We start from the raw sequence: 9007 nt of genomic DNA, 5'->3' as shown, positions 1-9007 counted from the left end.
AAGGGGTATAATATTGGCCGGTCTAATCCGGGCCGATGAACCGGGATCCGACGGCCGGAAATCAAAAGGGGTGGCGCCGGCGGTTTTCAACGGCGGGAGCGGCGGCCGGCGATGACAGGGACGGCGGCGGGTTCGCCGGCGATGCGCAAAAGGCGCATCCGGCCACGGATCACATTGGGACTTGGCACAAAGTAACGAGGAGCTCGCGGGGAAACTCACAGCGGGCTTGTCGGCGGCGGAAGAGGTCCGTAGGTGGTCGGCGACGGAGAACGGCCGGCGGAGGAGTTCGGTCTTGGCGGGGACGGCGTCCGACGGCGGAAGAAGCTCCAAGAAGCGCCGGAGTGAGCTCCTAGAGGTCCGGCGGCACCAATAGAGCGAAGAACGAGCTTAATCGAGGTTCGGTTGAGGAGAAAAAGAGCGGCGGCCGAGCTCCTTACCGGCGGCAATGGTGGTGACGGCGGCGGCTCGAATCCGTGCACAAGAGAGAGGGGAAATGGGGTATTCGGGTGCGGAACCGAACAAGGATGCCGATGGAGCCCTTATATACCCGAGAGGAGGAGTGGAACGGCCGGATTTGAGGAGATTCGGCCGGCGGCCCGAATGAACTAAAAGCTTCGGTTTCCATGCAAAAGAGTGGGAATTCAAGGGGGAAACGGCTCAAATGGAGGGAATAGGGGGCGGCGATCACGGTGGTGTGGTTTGATTGGAGAGTTAAGGCACGGGGAGGCTTCGATTTGAAACAGCCGCGGTGATTGGGGCGTCGGCGTCCGGTTGCGGGATGAAGAAGAAGGCGAGCCGATGGCTCAGCAGCTCGGTAGCTCGGGCGGGAGGGCGGCTCGGCTCGGAACCGGGCCCACTTGGCAGCGAGACGGGCGAAGGTGTGGCGGCTCGGTGGGCGCGGCAGGCCGGCTCGGCCTGCGGGCCGGCGCGGGAAAGGGAGGGGTGCGGCCCACGGCGGGAGGGAAAAGGGAGGGGAAAGAGGCGGTTTGGGCCGGCGCGGGGAAGACGGCCCAGGAAGTATTTTCTATTTAGAAATCTTTTTCTTAACTATTTTCAAAAGAGATTTTAAACGAGCGAACTCTAGCGAATTTTAGCAAAATTTCCCACACAATAAAACCTTATTGCAACTACAACGGCATGAATGCGACAAACATTCAACCTATTCCAAATTAAATTTAGAAATTAATTTCTTATAGAGCTTAAAATGAAATCCACCTATTTAATTTCTAGCAAAATTTTAAATTATTGCAAATTTTGAAGTTTTGGGTGTTACATGGAGCGACAACCCAAAAAATATCGTACCAACCACGAGACCTGGTATGGGACAGGCTCAACCTATTAATTAGTGGATTCCAGTTTTTGTGCGTGCCAAACGGAAGAGTGGATATGTGGGGACGGCAAAGGCCAGAACCAATGGGTTAGTGGTATGAGATGTGTAGTGGAAGGGAAGGGTGAAAACTTTCCGGAGCTACAATGCGCAAAAGGGGGCTTCTGGGTGGTGTGAATGCCACTTTGACGGCGGTGAAACCTAGCAGGCATGCACATACTGGATGAAACTTTGTAACGACTTTGAATTGACTTTCCGGGCGACACACCACTGGCGTGTGTTAAGTGTCTAGCTAACACGGTAACATGGAAATCATGACTTGTGGGGAAAGCTGGACAACCTCTACAGAGTGTAAAACTGTTATAACACCCGTGCCCATGGTTATGGGAGACTTGGATCCTCACCTGATTAGTGGGTTATGATTATGGGTTGTGGTTATGGATTTAGTTGTGGTTATGGTTCTGGTATAGGGAGTACTAAATAGTTGTGGTTATGGATTTGGTTGTGGTTATGGTTCTGGTACAGGGAGTACTAAATGGTTGTGGTTATGGTTCTGGTACAGGAAGTACTAGATGGTTATAGTTTTGGTTATAGTACAGGGAGTACTAGACGGTTATGGTATGCAAGGTGGGGAGCTTTGTATGCTGCGTGTTGGACTGTATGAGTTACATTCACTTAATAATTGCTTAATATTTTTGAGTCCAAATATGTTTTCATTACTCGCATTTATGCAAATATACTATGTGTTAGCCTATTTTTGATATAAGCCTGCATATCTTTATTTTTTCCACACTTGCTGAGCGCATCATGTGCTCACACTTGCTATTTTCCCTATGCTATACGACATGTATGCTGATGCTCAGTGAGTAAAGATGTTGAAGACTATCAAGACGAGGTTGTGACGTTCTAGGTGCGTGTCTCCCGGTCGGTTGCCTGCAGTGTTGTTGGGCACTAGTGCTTCTGTTCCGTTGCAGATATCTTCATAAAAGGCAATATATATCAATTGCTGTAAGAGTTTAACGTTATTTAATAAAAGTATTACTTTTGTTACTTCACCTATGATGTTCTTATATGTGTTAAACATCCTGGGCACACATAAGCCGCATCTGGTTTTGGCTATTAAAACCGGGTGTGACACACATGCAACAAATAGCTGAGTCAAGCCTAGATGCTATAGGCTAGCTTGAGAAACATCATGGTAGGATCTGGTATAGATGTGGGTTCTTAGAAGAAAGAAAGTGTGAGTACCTGATAAACAATGTTTCTGAGAGTTTCAATAAGCAGATCAAGCCAATAAAGTCTATGCTTCTTCATGAGCTAGTTGATGGGCTAAGGGAGTTGATAATGGAGAATATGGCCCTTAGAAGGAAGATAGGAAGATTGATGGAGGATGGGATCTTGCCAAATGTCATCAAGGACCTAAATAAAGTAAGCAATAGCCTAAGAGTTGCGAGGATTGCTAGAGGTGATGATGACTTTGCAGAAGTCACTCTTGTTCATGCTGATAATATGACCAGGAGCATACAGTGGACCTACAAAACCACAGATGCTCATGCAGGCAATGGCAAGTTACAGGCAAACCTTGCAACCATGCCTTGGCTTGGATTTACACCAACATATGTAAAATAGAAGATTATGTCCATGATTACTACTCTGTGCAGAGGTTCAAGACAGCAGACAGATAGGTCCCATTGTGGATCTTGGTTACAAAGTGTTTCCACCAAAGCAGAAGAGAGGTCTAGGGAGGCATAGAGTTCAGAGAATAAGATGTGTTCTTGAACCAGGAAGAAGAACTGTTAAGTGTAGGAGATGTGGAGACTTTGGACACTTTGAGAAGACATGCAAGCTAGCTGAGGCATTTGGTGAGGAGAGCAACGAGGAGCATATAGGCCCAAGTCAACCAACATCAAGGAAGAGGTAACCCCAAACTGTATTATTTTTATTTTTTATTCCATATTTCTGAAGTGTGCCTAACAATATGATTTTGTAAGTAGGAAAAAAAGGCTTCCACTGGGGATGGTGAGAACCAGACGCCCAAGAAGAAGAGGACACCCAAGAAGAGGAAAACACCAAAAAAGGAGAAGGCTAAACCAAGTGCGCCAAATGCCAGTGTTGTCAAAAGCTCTTGGAGTGGTTGAAGACCTGATGCATGTAGTATGTAGTTGTTGTGAACATGTAATATGTAGTTGCTCTGAACTTAGGGTGTGCTAACCTTGTTCTAGACATGATACATGTAATATGTAGTTGATGTTATACTAGTTCTAGACATAAAATGCTTGTATTCAGCATGTTCTAGACCTGATGCTTATGTTATATTTGTGTGAAGCTTGTTCTGGATATGCTGTTCTGTTGTGCTATGTTGCTATTCTGGATCTGCTATTCTGCTGTTCATTAAGTCTTATGTTCTTCCGTACTGCTGGATCTGGTGCACTAGCAACTAATTGTTTTATTAAGCTTATTCTAGATCATATTGACTAGTTTATTGTAAGTTAAGAGATATATGATGGAAAAATAATATTTGTTTCGATAGATTTATGTGTAAGCATTCTAGAGTTGCAAGCACTTGAATTTTGGTACAGGGCTTTGTAGCACCTTGGAGGCCTATATCAGTGCTATTCTTCTTTCACATTGTGCACTGTTAGATTATACTTAATAACCTAATGTAGCAATATTGTACTTGGAGCAATCATAATGCCTAGCAAACAACATTTCATTCAATTAACAGAGTAATTACATACAGTCCTTCACTACCTGCACACATTCAAGGTAGTAAATACTTGCATAGAACTTCAACCACAATGCCTAGCAAACAACCAACTAAAGCAGAAGCAACACACTGTCAACTACAACTCTTTTCTTCCTTATGCACAACATTGTCCTCAACAACACAATTTGCTACATTAACTCCTTGATTTCATTTGTCAGATAGGCAATCTCATGCTTCAACTCCAAAATTTGTTGCTTCACTTCTCCATTGTGACCACCGTGGAACTTGTCGTCAGAAGAGCAGGGCACGCCAACATCTTCCAGCAAACGCTTACGGTGTAGCCACGACCTATACTTTTTCTCCCATTTGTAGAATCCACAAGACAATGGATCGTCCTACCGTTATCAACGAAATCAAACAAAGTCGTGACCAAAAACACCAACCAAAACCAAACAGATTCCATCTATTTGATCCAACTCACCTTCGCATTGTCCTCGCACTTTAGAAAACTCTCTCATATGCTGCAGCTTACTTGCTTCGAGCTTAATCACATATTTCCCATAATCTAGACAATCAACAAGGGGTTGCTCCTCCACATCGCTCCCTGTTGCGCTGGACCCTAACGTCGTTTTCATCGGGCTACTCCAAACCCTAGTTTGAGACATGGTTAGAACTCGGAGGGTTTAGGAACCCACGGTGCGATGACTTTAGTCACAACTCGATTCATCAAAGGCGAGGGCAGCTAGGGTTTCACGGCAGGCATCACAATAAGTTGAGGATTGGTTAGGGAGCCACTCGAGTGGATTAGACAGACGGATTACAGAATGGAGGAGGCATTTTGAGATATACCAAACTACGACAGCCTACAGATGAGCTAAAGAGCTCGGACATACAAAATAGCAATTTTCAGAGGTATGCAAAACTAAATAGCATCAGATGAATTTAATAAAATATAATGGCAAATTTCTAAACCATAAAATTTATAATGGTATCTATCTAATTAACCTATTTTTAAGGTTCCATGGCTTGCCATAGATACCTGGTCGCCCCCATTTTTTTCGTGAATCCGATCTCCCCGCCGGCGGCGATCCAAATCCACCAGGGCGAGACCCCCTCTCGTCCCCGCGGCACACCACCGTGACCTCGTATTTTTTGGAGCCAACTACCTCCACACGCATGCGGGGGTCGCCAATTGACAGCGACGGAGTGGGCTGCGACGAACTCGAGCAGCTAGGGAGAATACGAGCTCGGCTGCGTTTGTCCCGTCGCCAGATATGGTCGGGGGTGCGAATCCCCTCCTCTTCGTCCATCTCTAGCAGATCTAGTGGCGCTCTACTCTAGCAGAAGGGGTTCAGCGACGACTAGCCTACGAGGTCCAGCCGGGTGGGGTGGCGATCTACTCTCTCTCGCGTACGTAGTCTAATCTTCTCCTCAAGATCCCTTGGTCCTCCATTTTGTCCGGTGTGGAGAGAGAGAGAGAGAGAGAGAGAGAGAGAGAGAGAGAGAGAGATCTGTTCTTATCTATGATATTTGATGATTTTTAATCTTCAGATTTGCCATTTAAAAATCCGTGACATAATCGAGATGATCTTATGTTTCAAAGCAACTATATATTGTGTAGTTGCTCATAATCGAGATGATCTGTATAGCGTCTGCGCTACTCCAATCTGGATGTGGCATGCGTGTCTTGCCGTTGCCGTGGATGATGTTTGCTAGTGTTCTAGGATGAGTTGGCGGAAATCACCTTTTTTTTTTTTACTTGTGTATATATTGTTTGATGAAATGCTCACGCCATCTGTTAGGAACCTTGCTGTTGTGACTTGTGAGATTGCTGTATAATCTGCTTCTTCTTCTTGTTCATTCCTCTTCACAGTGTGGCTAAACAATCTGAGAAGGAACTGCAAGTTCAGGGAAAGCAGTCTTGCGGTGTGCTAGTGGCTACATTGACTTTTATAGTTCAAGTTCAATTAAAGTGCAGTGTTTTTTTTCCCTGTCCAGTGCTACATTTTTTGCTAGATGGTGCCTGACAAAATGGAGAAAATTATTAGCCCATGTTTGGCCTGCACCTCTTGTAGCCATTGGTTTCCTGAACCCTAGCAATTATAGGCTCCTATAGCTTGCTCAGAGCTGCATATTTTTTGGATACACTTATTATGAAGAAATAGAAAAGAGTTTAAGTGTTAAAGTTTGTTTGAGTTGAGCCTAAAGCTTGTTTCTAAACTATGATTTGATAGTACAAACTGACATGCAATCTGGGACTGATTTCAAGTATGTGGTATGCTACATTGTTCTTGCCTGGTTGCTATGAATGAGCATTACTTCCACCAAGTAATTAACTTATTGCTGTCAAGTTTTCTAGGTTAGTCCCATAAACAAATCTTGAAAATATAAAATTTCTGTTGCAATCTCACAATACATTTCTGCTTATTTGATGCCAGTGGCACTCTTCTATGGTTACATGATTGTAACTGGTGTTTGTGTTGCCCTCACCACCTGGTGATCTCATTTGACTCGTCTTGACAGACTGATAAATAAGAGAAATCTGATTATAGCTATTACCTCATCAATTATCCCATTTGTTTGCGGCAAGGATCTTCTGTATTGTTATCTGCTAATGCAAAGAACTACAATGTTGTGTAGTTTCACCTCATTCTGAACTGAAAGATGTTTGATTCTGTCATTCCTTATCTGATCATTTATTAAGTGGTATGAAGCCAATTACTTTTACCTTTATCTGAACATGAAACTCTATTTCCTGGGTGAATTTCATTGAAACATGGCTCAACATCATACCTTGAAATTTATGCTTGGTCAGGAATGTCATTAGTCCTTGAACATTTTGTTGCACACTATAACGAAGCAGTTGCTCTGTATGCAACTTGCTATTCATGAAACTATCATGCTATATTTATTTTGAGTGATGTTGGAAATTACCTTTTGGGAAATACTTCATGGTAACCCATTTGTACATCTCACTTACAACCATCTGTTTTGACGTCTCTGATTCATAAGAGCCCTTTTTCTCATTTTGGTTACCTTATAAGCATCCAAACTGGTCACTTATGACATCATTCTATTAATTGAAGTATCTCTGTACTGTACTACTAGTTATGTTATCTCTTTCTTATTTTGATTGCACAACCAGGAACTACATGCTGAAATGTTTATTCACTTTGCACTTGTGGAATATAAACACTTCTGAGGGTTACTTCCACACAGTCAGCTGCAATGTTCTAGAGTTCGGCAATACGACAGTCAACCATGATCTACATTTCATTACAACCCACCAAAGCAACATCCTCATTATCTCACATTTGATGACTTTGATGGTATGGTTAACAGTAATGCTCCCTTTGCAAGGAACTTTGGGAGTGAAGATCCCCTGCTGGACAAGATTGATCAGGAACTATTGGGCCGTCCACCTGATGGATTTGTGCCTGGTGGATGGACACATCTGTTGAACACAACCGTGAAAGGAAGACTGTTGAACGTGTGCAAGATCTCCGCCCAGGGCCTGGTGCCGACAGATTAAAGAAACTTGTCATAGGTTTGCTCACCCAAGAAGGTTTTCATGGCAAGCATTGCTTGTGAAACTCCCAGCAAGATGGTTATGGGGTAGATTACACGGTCAAATCTTGGGGGACAATGAGCCATTAGCTAGTGATTTCTACTACCTGAAGAAGCAGCACGTAGCATCAAATCTTCGGGGATGCAATGGTAAGATTGGTGCTCTTATAGACAACTGCTTGAGTTGAGTTACCATACAGCAGGAGACCACTGATGTATCAGGCAGAGATTATACAGAACTAGTAGCTCATTAGGTTATGTTAGATGATTATATCAGGCCCCAACCATTAATAATGTTGGAATTGTTTACATCTCTGCTCTGCGGCTTGTGCAAGGTGGTCCATTCTTCATTCAGAAGCCATGGCTCCCGGTGTTCACCAACTATTAGCGTGTGAGACTTCGTTGTATTGAACTATTGATTAGTGGAAATTTCAGGGCAAACTGATACATTTGATTGCACACGTATTCTTTTATTTCTTCCCCTTTTTTGGATTTGGATGAGTATAGCAAAATGCTTATGCCGTTCTTCCCTACATTTGGTCAATTTGCGCATTTCTGTTTGTGCGTGTGGTGGAGAGAGAGTTAGCAAATGCAGTTGAGATTTGGAACATCATGTGTTTTGTGTTGTTTTCTGGAGTCTTGATCGTTTATAAAGTGGGTTTCAACTTCAGTTATCAGACCTGACAAGTCAAGTAGTAACCAGGTGTAGTTCTTTCTAGTTGGTTATGCATAAATCAACACATCATTGTTCCAAATAGTATGGATTATGTTGAAAGTAAACTGAATTGAGTGGCAGCAAATGCTACTTCAGATAGGATGCTTTTGCTGTTTATACCGATTCTTTTTTATTTGCTGAACAAAACTACAGCATCTCACACTCCAGTAAAATATCTCCAATTTCTTGGGTGCTGAATTATTGGCATGCCAACAGGTCTCCTGGGTGTTTCTATAAGCAAATGTCAGTAGTCCAGAAGTAAATTCACAATATCTATGAGCAAATACCAGTAGTCCATTCTTTCCTACAAAACAAGTATTCAGAAAAAATGTGAAGGAGGCAATCTCATTCACTAGCTTCTTCCTGGTGATGTTCACTCCTGGATGGCCCACTTTTGCAGCGAGCGTGCAGAGCGTCGAATCCGGACTTGTTCTTCCTGGCGAGGATCTTCTTGTCTCCTCATTGGCCTCATTCACCAAATATCCAGATGGTGACGCAGCTACATATAGCAGCAATCCGCTTCCTGGATTTCGAATGGTCAAGGTGGTCAATTTCACCAAATATCTCTTTAGGGCTTTGAAGGCTCGTTGCTATTTATCCATCCATATGAAGGGATCTGCCCTCGAAGTATCCGAAGGAAGGGCATGCATTTTCTGTAGATCTTGGGATGAAAAGATTGAGCGAAGTCATC

General features: G+C 43.6%; 1 long non-coding RNA gene across 1 annotated transcript; it reads left to right on the top strand.

Annotated features, from left to right (window-relative positions):
• Positions 1 to 5034: 5034 nt before the first annotated feature.
• LOC133913166 (uncharacterized) lies at positions 5035 to 8271 on the top strand. The gene is made up of 2 exons (XR_009908998.1): positions 5035 to 5444; positions 7412 to 8271. It is a non-coding gene; the product is annotated as an uncharacterized LOC133913166 (long non-coding RNA).
• The last annotated feature ends 736 nt before the right edge of the window (positions 8272 to 9007 follow it).

Source organism: Phragmites australis, chromosome 1 (genome assembly GCF_958298935.1).
Source record: "Phragmites australis chromosome 1, lpPhrAust1.1, whole genome shotgun sequence".
Lineage (NCBI taxonomy): Eukaryota > Viridiplantae > Streptophyta > Magnoliopsida > Poales > Poaceae > Phragmites > Phragmites australis.
Note: the sequence above shows the minus strand (reverse complement) of the source record. Positions and strands in the feature narration are given on the sequence as shown.